General features: G+C 41.7%; 1 pseudogene; it reads right to left on the bottom strand.

Annotated features, from left to right (window-relative positions):
- Positions 1 to 3,898: 3,898 nt before the first annotated feature.
- Positions 3,899 to 5,143, bottom strand: LOC140221863 (uncharacterized; annotated as a pseudogene).
- Between the last annotated feature and the right edge of the window lie 8,789 nt (positions 5,144 to 13,932).

The raw sequence follows: 13,932 nt of genomic DNA, 5'->3' as shown, positions 1-13,932 counted from the left end.
GAATCTATTAAACCTAATTAATCCATCATTAGCAAATGGTTACTGTAGCACCACATTGTCAAATCATGGACTAATTAGGTTTAATAGATTCGTCTCACGAATTAGTCTCCATCTGTGTAATTAGTTTTGTAATTAGACTATATTTAATACTCCTAATTAGTGTCTAAACATCCGATGTGACAGGGCTAAAGTTTAGCCCCCTAGGCAAAACACCCCTTGAATCTCAAGGATTGCCGTTGACTTGAGATACATACGTTCGAATAAGGTTTGAATTGAATGACCGGTAACGATTGGACTCGTACGTCCGACGCGCCAGGCTCTGTGGAGGCCACGTGACCCTCTCCCATCCACACATTTTTATCCTTATCTCTAGTGGCAGCTGGACGACAGGCCATTTGTTTTCGTTTAACACTGCTCGCCTTCGGTGAGGCAGTTGTGCTTCGATGGGGCCTTGCTCGCGCCGGGCGGCTCTCCAGTGAGTAAGCAGCGGCAATTCGGCAGGTGCTCCGGTGAGTGAGGCAACAGCGCCGGGTGGCGCTCCAGCGAGCGGATAGCAGCGCTTTGGCGGCTACTCCGGCGACGGCATAAGGTGAAGCTCCGGTGAGCGAGCGAACAGCACTGTACAATAGTGCTCCGATGAGAAGCACAGCTGCAATAGGGGTGGAGCAGGAAGGAAGGGCAGAGGTGATCGTGTGCTCACCTTGCTACCGTCCTCAGTGTCGCTAATGGCCTGTGAGGTATGCTGCAGACAGACGCCGGCCACTGGAGAGCTGCTCCGCCGGCAATAGGCTTGGCCGCCTGAGGAGCTCCACGGGGAAGGGTGCTGAGTGCCGCTCCCCCGTGGCTAGGGGCGAGCCATGTCGGCCACCGCCATCCTCCTCCTCCTCCACCATCATTTCCTAGTGTCGGATCCCGCTGTGCACTGCTCCTCCTGCCAAGGTTTGCTGCATGTTGCAAGCGTATGTTTCAAGTGTTTTAGATGTTTAAGAAAAATATTGCAAGTGTTTCGTGTGCATGTTGCAAAGTAGATCTAGATGTTGCGATGTTACATATGTTTCACACACATGTTGCAAGTGTTTTATCTAGATGTTGTATTTTCAATGAGCGATTTGAATTTTCCATGCAATACGAAATAGATGTTGTGGCGGGTTTTTTCCTCATCATCAACACGTGGCTAATAAATTTTTTTCAACATATTTTTTGATGTTGCAAATGGTGGTTTTATATGTTGCAAACATTTATTTTTTATGTTGTAGATGTTATTTTTTGATATTACAATGGACCAACGGAACATCCGATGGGAAGTTTGCCATCGAACATCCAGACCCTAGCAACGCCCTTGAATAACTCGCCACTGCCACCGACCTCACATACCCCACAGGTCACAGACCTCCTGGCAGTCATTGGTAAGCCACGTGGCGTCTGAATTTTAATTGTTCAGCAGAACGCACAAGTACAAGAAAATGTATTGCTTAATTTAGTGTCATTGTAACTTTGATGTATTTAAAAAATCAATAACTTTTTGGAGGCATTAAATGCAAAAGATTTAAAACAGCGAAATCAAAAATAATAGTTTATTTATACCTTTTGAACTAAATTGTATCAATTGAAGAGATTTTGATGGCTAGTACTCAGAAAGGTGTTGAATAATTATTTTTCCAAAAAAGTTGCATTAACACAAAAGAAATGAACACTTAAAAATGTTGATTTGTGTATCCGGTAAAAAAAAAGTTGAGTAAATAAGAAATCTAGTTACAAATGTTAGGCCAACAATTCGATTAGAAAATATTGAACCAGCAAGTTTGTTGGAAAAGTGTTGAAGCACCAATTATTTTAACAAATATTGGGCCAAAACATATTAAAATGAATTTATTCAACATGTATCTTAAAAAATAGTGATTAATAAAATCTTAGAGAAACAATTCATATAACAATGTTGGGTTTGAAACAAGCCTATTAAAATTTGTTGAGCTTATAAGGATTTGTTTAAATGGACTAAAACTAAATTTTAAACCCTGGCTAAAGTTTAGAGCTACTTTAGTTAGCTAAAATTAGTCATGTATTTGTTTGGATGCAAAGCTAATTTTTAACCTATTTATTGGTAAAAGTCCATTCTATCCCTAATGATGCAGGATAAGAAGTGGTAAGGTTTTTAGTGATAGGGTATTTTTGATCTTTTTCATTCATGTCTAAAATTAGCCCCCATTAGCTGGGTTTGAAGGGCTAATGAACTAAAGTTTAGTTGGGGAGTTGGATAATTTTTAGCCCATCTTTAGCTCCTTGTTTGGATCATCTAGGGCTATTTTTTAGCCGACTAAAGTTTAGCCCCTGCATCCGGTCCTAAATCTCTCAAAATAAGTTGAATACAAAATATAGTCAACATGTACCAGAAATGTTGAGCCAAAAGTGTGGAAAACGTTTTAAAAAATTATGAATTATAAAAATTGTTGAATAAAGATTTTTGAAAGATCAATTTGGTAGGTAGGAGGAAATTTTGCACCAACAAAAAAAATATGAAGCAACATTTGATGAAAAAAATGTTCGATAGTTATGCCTATTAAAATGTTGTATCAGCCAAAAATTCTTGAGACAACATTTCTTTGAAAAGAATGTTTAATTAGCAAGCCCATTAAGAAAATATTTAGTCACTAGAAACAATATTTTGACTAGAAAATAAGGATAAGAAAATGAAAGCACGGTAGTACAATAAATTGCAAAAGAATAATAAATAATTGTTGATGTGATCAAGGAAGAAATGGGAGATAAGAGGAAGGAAAAGGAAAGAAAAAAAGGAGAAACAAAATATTGTTGAGAGGCAAATTATAAGAAGAATAGCATGACCAATACATTTAACGTGCATACCTTATCAAGATAAGCATATACAAATAGCATGTTTTTCTAGCAAAACCAGATCCGAGATAAGCATATACAATTAGCATGTTTTTTGAGCACGTTCATAGCGTATCTCAAAAAACATGTTCAACTGATCCGAGATAAGCATATACAAAAAGTTGTTACGCGCGGCGACCTATCTAGAACCTTCCTTTCTACATCAATTCGTTTAGCAGCCAGAAGGGCTTAATATTTACTTCACCAACACACCTTGGGGAATTTCTTGGCAGAGAAAATGTGATTCTATGGTAAGCTCTACGGGGGCAAAAAGACTTTTGACAGCTGCAATTAGCATGCTTTTTGAGCAAAACCTAATCAAACTGGTATCAACTTTTGGTGTGGTCAGCTCACTCTGCTTACGTATGCAGTTAAGCTTTGGCCATCTCTTTCAGTTGTGATGTGTTCAATCTCTATATGCATGCTCATGTATATACCTATGTGTTCATTTTTACCCATTCATTATTTTGCCCAGTTTGGGTTTTTTATATCTACTTTTTAATATAATCGGCAGCCCTCAGGTTCATTTAAAAAAATTATATATATCTGTCTTTTTTAAGGAAAATTTTGTTTATTTCTATCATTGTTTTACATGCATGAAAATAAATTTAAGGTTTTAATATAACCAAAATGGATTGCTAGATTAGGGAAAACAAAGAAAGAAGAGCTAGGAGGCAGCTAGTTACACAACACATCTTTTGCGACCTTTTATTATGTATAGGACAAACTCAGCTTCATTGCTGATCACATCTACATAATGGAACACACAGCATACAATGAAACCACAAATAACTTTGAAACAGAGCAACACCCATGGAACAAAGAACTTGCTAGGGATCTAGCATGGATCTTGTTCCACATCCAAACAACACACATTATTATTGTAGAGTAAAAACATTGAAATATATGGTGCTTGAAGTTCATCTGGATGGTATGATATGAAGATCAGTCCATCGAATAAGCTTCAGTAATAAGCAGATATATATACTTCAGCACTCATCAGAAACTTTCAAGCTCCAAGAGTTCAGGATTTTCCATCCGTCGCACCTGGAACCTATATAACATACAATATAATATAAAAAAATATTTTTGCTTCACCAAAATTCAATAATTTTACATGCAAATCAATTGTGACATTAAGTTTCAACGGTAGTGCTTGTCTGCAAGGTATTTCTGAGGTTGACAATAGAAGTACTAGAAAATAAATAGAGATTATAAGTGAGCTTGATGATATCAAGGGACTTGGTATGCTCTCTGAATTTATATGAGGCAAGTGAAAAATTAACAAAAAAAATCGAACCACATAGTACATGGAAGCTTGATGATATTATCCAGAGTGTTATAATTACCACGGAATTGTTCATTGGAGTATAAAATGCGTGGATATGAAGTTCTTTAATATTTGTATCACGACGACCATCTAGCGGCATCACTTTCTGTCTGATAATACCATGCGCCAAAGCAAATCCTCCGGTCCCCGAAGATATTGCCCATTGATTATTTGATTTTCGTCTAGAGTAATCCCCTTCCCTTGAAGCGTAGACCCCTTGAACTAACCTTCGCAACAAGATAATTTGTTGTGTGTTGGATCATCATGCATGCTATAGCTAAATCGAATCCTTAATTCTTGTTTTGCACTGTCAAAAAAATTAGAGGACATGATCCTCAGATTGCCTAAATAACAGAATTTAACATATATAACAAAAGGAAGTAATAAACTCTAAGAAATTAAAGCATACACATGTATAGTACCTGTCATCTTCAAACACTATGTTGAAGGAAGTGTAAGTGCGAGGGTTGATTAAACCAGCTTGCATCAGTAGGCCTTGTGCGCGTGCAACAATCGTGGCAGCGGGCTCAGGAACAACAGCTATGGGCCAGTCAATAACATGTGTCACACCAAAACTATTAGGCTCCTTTGGCGGCACTATCTCAGCTTGGGTACGGTCTGATCCGCTACCTGTCTGGCGCAAGTACAAGTGCATGTAAAACTCATTACGCTGAAGTGGGCACGGAGCAGAAGCTATTTCGAAATAGGGTTGAGCCATGGCTAGCTTCACAGTTCAGACTTATGCTGCTGCCTATTATTATAGATGAGGGTGTGCCCTTTCTTGTGTGTTGTGGGAGACATGAGGAGGCGTATTTATAGAACTCGAGTACCAGAGCTGCAGAGCAGAATATGCATACCTTTGATCACTTCTTAAGGAAAATATTAAAGCCAACGTTTGGACATGTGAGATGTTCAGTGCATCGTGAACAAGAAACAAGAACCAATATATATACAATTCTGCAACTAACTTGCACCTGCCGTCTCCATGTAACCATATGTATGTTTATGACACTAAGTAGAAAACTGACCATTAGTCCTGGTTGGTAGGGCTCAAAGATCTCGAAAATTCATCCGGGATAAAATTTTCGAGATGAAATGGGGATCTTTAGTCCCGAGTCATTCAATCGGGACTAAAGACCCCCTTTAGTTCCGGTTGGTAAAACCAACCGGGACTAAAGTGCATAAGTGCATGCGCCTGCACGCGCACCTGCATGGCGCATGCACGTACCCCTTTAGTATTTAACACTTTTTTCAAATTCTTTTCCATATTAATATTGTATGGAAGTCATATTAGTATTGTATGCAAGTCGTATATATATTTAGTATGTATATATACACGCACCCAATTCTTAGTATATTATACAAATCAAACTAGTATTTATACAATTACTATATATACAATAATTTGTCCACTTCATTCCTAGGATCATCCCGTGGTAGTGTTGCTCGGTGCAGCGTTCGTCGTAATGAAATTCTCCTGCTGGATGTATCACCTCGTCCACCGGGAATCCCATGAGACCTTCACATGTTGCCAAAATCCTCTCCATTTCCAAGATTCTTTCTTGAATATTATAAATCTATAATTTGAAATATGTGAATGTTACACGAACAATTAAATATAAGGAGGTAGAAAATAATTAATTATTGATAGTTTTATTTTACGTACATCTAGAACATATGACGACAGCCCCTTGGGTCCCACAAAACTATGCATATGCTCACAGATGTAGAATCCACATATATTATTGCCTTGTTCCTGTCTCAAGCACTTTAGTGGAAAAAAATAAGTTATGAAATATTCGTGTTATAGAGTGTAGAAAATGTGCAAACTTCATACGTACCAGGAAGTCTGTTCTGAATGTAAGTTTTTCTTTGAAGTTACCCTCGTGATGCTTTAGGAATTGTTTCCATGCACTGCGGATTAAAATAATGAATGATACAGTATTATGTGATAATTTAGGAAACCAACTTTTGCATAGAGATAAAGGGCCAGAATTATTACGAGTTTAGCATGTCTTAAATGTCTTGATAGTCCTTCAATGGTTTTCTCAACGAATCGAACACAACGACGTGGCTTCATCAATCATAATTATTAGGAGGATCAAGTGGAAACTGCATATATAAATGTTCATATTAGAGCTAACTAACATTAATTAGGTAAGGAAAAAGAAAATGAAAATAGATGTACCTGCACTTACTCAAAATTGTATGGCAGTATTATTTATTCCTTGTAATTTTGTTGTCCAAGAAATTGTATACCTCCTCCAATATTTTCTTTGGCTGGTCCTGTATCTGCTTTTGGTTAATGAGCGATGGATCCATGAAGCCAATATTGAAGTATGATTCTCTGCGGCACCTCTGAATTAGCATCCTACATAAAATAGAAGACGAAGTTAGTAGAGCGACGCACACACAAAAAATTCATATTGATAAACAAACACTTACAGAACCCAGGCGCTGATGAGAGAGACGTCAAGGGCATCCTGATGATACACTTCATATGTATCCTTAAATTCCATCCACAGGACTTTCTCACCTTCGCCAAAAAAATCTATCGGTTTAACCCAAAGACCGAACATGAGCCTCTCGTCGGCAGACTGCTTCATGTACCATTCATGAAATTCATACATCTTCGTGGATAGCTTCCGTACCAACTTAGGCCTTACTAGAGGCTTGCCTAGCTCAAAGGTCCATTTAGGTACAATTGGCTCTGGAGCTAGCAGATCAACTTGTCCTAGATCTTCAGCAAGCGACATATATGTCCCTTGCATAAATCCAACGACATGTATTTGTTGTTCTAAGGGTATTGCTGCTATAGTTTGAGCGTCTTTATCTGGTAGATCCCTGAGCTGGGGGACATCATGACTTGAAGACGACTTTCCTTTCCATTTTTTCTTCTGATCAGCCCTAACTAATGCCCGCTCGTAGTTCGGTAGTAGTCTTCTTGTTTTTTTTGCCATGCTAATAAAAAATTTAATCTTGCTGGATCTACTGGCTTTGGCTCCATCTCCTTTGCTTTTCTTTTTTCAGCGCATCCAAAGAACTCCTTGAAAGTTGCTTCGGATGCCTCTCGCAATTCCTCATCAGTCATATTGGTCGGTAGCTTCTCAATGCGTTCAGGCTTGTTTGTTTCTTTTTTTGCTGTCTTGGCTTGGAAGGCGGTGGTCGTGACTTCTTCAGAGGTGCTGCAGGTTCCTTGCCCGATGCAGGTCTTAGTCCCGGTGACGATGATTGGGGAGGGGTGTTGTTGTCGTCATCGCTCGCACCACCAGGATTCGATGGAGATGGAGACAGTGAACGAGCAGGATGCGACGGTCCCCGTGGTGACGATGGTCCTAGAGCAGGATGTGCTAGAGATGATGGTCTTGAGCTTTAACGAGATGGTCGATGCGGGGGATCAACGGGGAGCAGTGATGCCTCCGTGCAGGGGATGATGATGTAGCGTTTGCGCCATAGAATGATCTCATGAAACGCATCTCCTAGTGTCCTTTCCCCATCACCTCCTGGGAGGTCGAGCTCTAGGCCTTCATATTGACTATCAACAATCTGCTCTAGCCAACGCTGGTGTAGCTAGGTGGAATCTCCATGCCATGGCTTGTCTGTCCTGGCAGGATTGGTAAGGCACTCCCGTACGCCACCTGTACATATAGCAGAAATAAAAAAGTTATTTAACTCCCGAGGCATGAATTGATTGAGAAGATTGCATAAATTATATATATGTATACCTTAATAGTGATGTTGCCGAATGGTCTCACATGAGATGCGTTGTGTGATGTCATCCACAGGGTATCATTGGTCATGCATAGGTAATCTTGGCATCTGCTCATTGAGGATTCCTGTGGAAGTACAACTGCTTCGACGTTGAGAAGGGCTAACGACGTTTGGATCCGGTAGTGCTCCAGATTGGGCCATCTCGGTAACTGCCAGGGCCACTCGACGATTTATTTCCTCCTACATTCTTACTTCTTGTGAATGCACTTTGGCTTCTAACATGCGCCACCAGCTCTCCTCTTGCTGTTCCTTTCTTCGCTTGCGACTTCTGTACGAGTTGATGTCCCTTCTGAAAGCGTACTTCCATGGAACGACCTCGTAGCCTCGGCAACGTCTTAGGTGCTCTGGATTCCCGAGCACCAATGTGAGCTCATCATTCTCTCTATCCACCTTCAACCTCCTAGCTTTAGCATCTTCAATGTTCTTGATAAGCTTTTCGGTCTTCTGATGTATTGTTTCATTGAATATAAGTGTCCCATCCTCTTGGTTAGGTTGCCTCCATGAGCGTAATACCAATTTTTCGATCGATCAGGCCAGTCAATAGTTGCTGGTACGATACCTCAATCGATTAGGTCTTGTTCCATCTTGCACCATTTGGGAATTGTAGTGTTGTAACCACCTCGCCCTAGATGATGATGGTACTCCTTCTTGTTAGCATTGGCAATGTTGACGCGAACCTTACTCGCACTGCCTTCGCTCATCTTGTATTCAACTCATTGAAATCTGAAGTTCGGCCTTGTCGGAGTTATGAGCTCGGCAGCCCACCTAGGGGTTACCTAAGTGGTTGATTTGTAGGCGAGGGGGGTCACGAAATCAAGAACTCGATGGTGATCAAGAGAACAAGAAGGGGACACAAGGGTTTTAGATAGGTTCGGGCCTCAAAAGAGTAATACCCTACGTCCTGTATGTTGGTGGACAATATTGCTCTATGATTCGATTGGGCTTTTTTTTCCCTTAGTGGACGCCCTTGGCTGACTTATATAGTCCGACGCCCAAGAGTTACAAGTCGGTTTGAATCTAATCTACTTGGTATTACAGGTGTAAATAAATAAAGCATTAATGGCATATGCCGTCGGCTATATGAGCCGACGGGCTAAGATAAAGCATTGTAAAACAACAGCCATAAAAGGAGCCCCTTCTAACCATGCACACATCAGATAGACTAACAGATCTAGTCAATGTCTTGATAAGTGTAATTGAACTTAGACAAGATAACACGAATGAGAGGGCATTGACATCAATCTATTAACCTAAGAGATTAGAACACAACAACAACGACCATCTTGCCTACCATTTACAAGCTGATTAAGCTAACGAATCTAATCAATATCATGATAAGTTTATTGAACTTAGACAAGGTAACACAAATGAGAGGACATTAACTTCGGCCCATTAACTTAATAGACAGGCTTGCGGCAGCAAGGCCTCATACGCGCGCCTATCGGCTCAATGACATCATCATGCATCTGTGAGTTATGGATGATACCCATCGATGCATCAGCTCTCAACAGTAGCATTCTGACGTTAAGGATCCGACGGCTAGCAATACAAGGGGTAGGGGTAAATATCTATCGAACCTAGCATATGTGAAGCAATAAAAGCATGCGAGATCCAGCCAGCCGATATGATCAGATAACTGGTGAACACTTAAACAAAGTGGTGAACGCTTAAACAAGGTCAAGAAGGTGATGAAGACAACCTAATCAGATCTAAGCCATTCGATAACTGTGAGTACTTGATAAAACTAAGAGATCGATACGATGCAACTTAATAAAACCAAACAACTCGATAACTGTGAGCAATGTCAAAGATAAGCAGAATATTGGACAAAGCCTAGAAAGTTCTACTTGCAATCTAAAAATCATAACTAGCCATACAACTGAATATCAGAATATAAGAATTAACTTAGAAAGTTCTGATAGAGGCTGTAATGACCGGATGATGGTACTTACAAGCTCTCTTGAGATCAAAGCCAATGCAGTCATGCGCGCAATATGGAACTCGTCGAAACTACTCTACTCCTACTCCTAAGGTTTTTATGGCATGGCGCTGAAAGGTTATATTGATTGATTGATGATTATCCATTATAAAGCTCATAGGCTTATATTTATACCCTAGAGCAAATTAAAGTCCTAGTCGATTACGACATGACTATTACAGCTATTCTAAAAACTACTAGATAAATCTCCACACTTTCCCTTATTGGGTGGAGTCAATTTCACTTCAAATCGGGCCCCTTCGATCTTCTATTGGCTTCTAGAACCCTGGTCTCCCGCGGCTAGTCTTGGTCAACACGGAGTCATCAATGATCTTTTTCTCTCTCCTTCATCGGCTATCAGAAACTTATCCACAGCGGTTGACTCTGATAAAAAAACTGGTGTCAACAAGATACTAATTACCAGGACATCAGCGGTGGTGTTGTCGAGGCCGATGGCGGCAGAGGTGAAGGAGAAGCCAGTGGCGAGGTGGTCGATGGAGGAGTTGGTGTCTAGGTAGGTGGGGGTTGAGAGCGGCAGGCCGAAGGCCTCGAAGATGAAGTCGGTGGCTAGGCGGCTGTTGGAGAAGCAGCCTGTGGGGAGGCTATTGGCGTAGTCGTGCCTGTATGGCTAGAAGTTGCTCGGCACGATGATCGGGATGAAGTTGTTGTTGCCCGTATCAACGGATGAGTCGCCGAACATGATGATCGCCGGCACCTTCCCAGCCCCTGCTCCTCGCCCACTGTGCATATATACCCTAAACCCTAAACCAAATGCCAAATCATCATCTTCTTATCGCAGGATTCATGCGTGTATTGTACTGCTACGCAGATATATAAGGGTGTCACGTATTTCGTTAGGACTTACTAGGATGGAAGGTCAACCGGTTCATGAGCGTATTAGGCTCCCTTTAGTAGGGCTCCGGTTTCTCCCAAAACGGCTCCAGCTCCGGCTCCGACTCCTCTAGTGAAGCGGCTTCTCTGGTGGAGCTGAAGCCATTTTGGAAAATGTTTGGCCAAACGGCTGCTCCTGTATTTTCATGAATGGATGAAGGAGTTCAAATGTCCAACGTGCCCCTTCCTATATGATTTGTTGTATAAATGATTTATGTTTGCCCGGTTGATAATTTGATCTCATATGAAATAATATTAAACAATTTGCAACAAAATACTCCAGCGACATGAGAAAAAAATGTAAGGCAAAAATTTTTCAATATGAAATAATTTGATAACAGGAAGGAAAGAAGACAGATGAAAAAAAAGAACATTTTCACCGTGTCAACATTGGATTGCTTGCCAGGCAACGCAAGCATGGGGGTACAAAATACTGACAGCATATTAGTAATGTTTGTGTGGCCATACATTAGCACGAAATTCAGATCCGAAAAGAGCTATAAATTAGCACGAGCAACCTTAGGATCAGAAAAATATAGTTGGGTCAGACAGTAGAACCATACAACAAACATAAATGATCAAGATGGTCTAGAAAGAAAGATAGCCCTTGCAAGGTTATCACGGAATTTATCATGTTCGGATCATTAGATTGTGAAGTTGACGTATCTCCTGCACTTTGGGAAGAAATATATTTTGAATATCTCGAAGGTATCGTGGGCACATAATCAGAATTCCGATCGCACTTGCTGAAATCTTTATCTTAGGCATGGTTCTCACGAATGAAGTTATGGAGGCACATGGTTGCGGCAACAATCATTTTTTGCTTCTCCATTGGGTAACTCGACATCTTTAGAAGGATTTGTCACTTCATTTTCCACACACCAAAAGCGCGCTCCACCACATTACGAATGCTTGAATGCAAATGGTTAAAGAGCTCTTGCTTACCACTTGGAGTAGGACCCCTCCTCCAATCCGGCACATGATATGCAAGTATCCAGGCCTATTTGGGTAGCCTGCATCAACATGATAGTATTTCCTGGAGCAGGACATGTGAAAAATGAAGATTACATTAGCCACATGTAAAATAGTCCTATGTACAAACATGCATGTGAGAAAATACATGTTACATACCTATATGGGGGTGTGGAAATGTGTCATGATCATGCTTCCATGCATGAAAGAGCAGATTGGTGTCATGCATGGATCCGGACTACCCAATGGATGCACATGTGAAGCAATCAACAACTGCAAGAATATTTTGGGTAGTTTTGCCACTTAATAAGATCATGTGGAGGTGGTGTTGCTGAAATGTGAAATGTGAGTACCATCTAGTGTTCCAATGCAATTCTTAAAATGTGATTATCCTTACGATCACCACTAATTCTTGGTGGCATTTTTCCTATAATAACGTGAACTACAGGAGCAATTCGGTATGGTTCGATGCGGGGTTGGGGGAGGAGCCACACAGAGCTGCTATTTTTGGCTCCTATTCCACAAGTCATTTGCTCAACTGGCTCCAACATCGAAGCTGGTTTTTTTTCACCCGTTTGGTAGGGCTCCTGGAGTAGCCGGAGCTGGAGCTGCTGAAAGAGCCCTTTGTCCTTAGTGCCCTGCACCGGCGATAACATTGAGCACTAATTGCTCCATACGTGTTCAGAGGTGTTTGGATACTATGTGCTAAATTTTAGCAAAGCTTCGTATGATCAGTCCTTTTCAACTTCTAATTTGTCAAACTGATGTGAATGTGACATAGCTGCAGGTCTTATCATCCTTTCCGTTGGTTAAAATGTCTTCGTACGATGACAGCGAGAGGTGGTGAGAGAGAGATAGAGAGAAGCTTCTGCTTGCATGTGCGGCGCTTAACTAGACAGCATTGAATCGCCCCCTCAGGCCCGCGCTGCCTTCATGGGAAGGGCAATAGAATAAGCAAATATACAGCCGCTGTATGGGAGCGTGCCGAACCGCGGGATGTTCCGCCGGCAACGCCGATCCGCGCCGTGCGTCGCCGGCGAGGCGGCCATTCGCGCCGCACGATCGGGCACACTCACCCGCGGGGTCAGCGACCGCCGATCCGCGTGCTGTGCTGGGCAGCGAGAGCATGGCGTCTGGAATCTTGCCTGTTATGACAAGGCCGACGACACGGGAGGCTTCCTGTGGTCCGCCGCCGACGAGCCTGGACGCAATTTGGGGAGAGAAGAAATCGTTCGTGCAAATCGTGAGAAAATGCAGAGACCACACCATGATGGAGATTGGGAGGAGTGGGGTGGAGGAGGTGGTTGGAACTACCAGTACCAGCTAGGGATCAAAATTTCGGTCATGACTGAAATCATTGACTCACTGAAAGATCAACCTTTTTAACTTAAATTTTGCCAAAATTTTGCGAATTTTGGTCATTTAGATGGGACCGAAAATTTGCCGAAAACGGAATCTAAAACCCTGGTACCAAGTGTATCCCTGTAGCCATACTTCCCACGGGACGGAAGCAAACTGGTCTTCACCGTGCACCGGCTCGACTCCAGCAGGCGGCAGCTTTGCTACGGCTTCGTCTTTCGGCGCCGGGTGAACCTCGTAGGTGCCGTCGGTGAGGGTCAGCTCTACACGAAATGCAATGCAAGGGGTTAGTTGTATTCATGTTTGCATAGAGAGAGAGAGAGAGCTGCGTTTGGGGAGGTTCAACGCATTAGGCGAGTTATTCACTTTCGAATATTTTTATGCACCTCTTCCAAAAAAAGATTTCTTATTTTGCAAGAAGCCAGACAGAACAAGGATTTCAACAAAAGATATTTGGTACAAAACTGATTTCTCTACGAATTAAGGTGTAACTTCCAAGCTTCTGTTGATTTAGAACACGTTAAAAGAGTTGGACTAGGAAAAACTTGCGATCCGACCCTCAGACTTAAGGAAAGACTGTACCGAGGTCCTCAGATTTAAAACAGAGGAGTCCCCAGAATTTTACACAAATACCCTCGGTCAAAAGAAAAGGATACAGCCGAGCCCTCGGGCGAGGCAGACAAGGGTCGGGCGAGACAGACAGGGTCGGGCGAGATGGACAGGGGTCGGCAGCTTACCTCCA

This window comes from Setaria viridis, chromosome 2 (genome assembly GCF_005286985.2).
Source record: "Setaria viridis chromosome 2, Setaria_viridis_v4.0, whole genome shotgun sequence".
Taxonomy (NCBI): domain Eukaryota; kingdom Viridiplantae; phylum Streptophyta; class Magnoliopsida; order Poales; family Poaceae; genus Setaria; species Setaria viridis.
The sequence above is the reverse complement of the archived record's forward strand: the minus strand, read 5'-3'. Positions and strand labels throughout refer to the sequence as shown.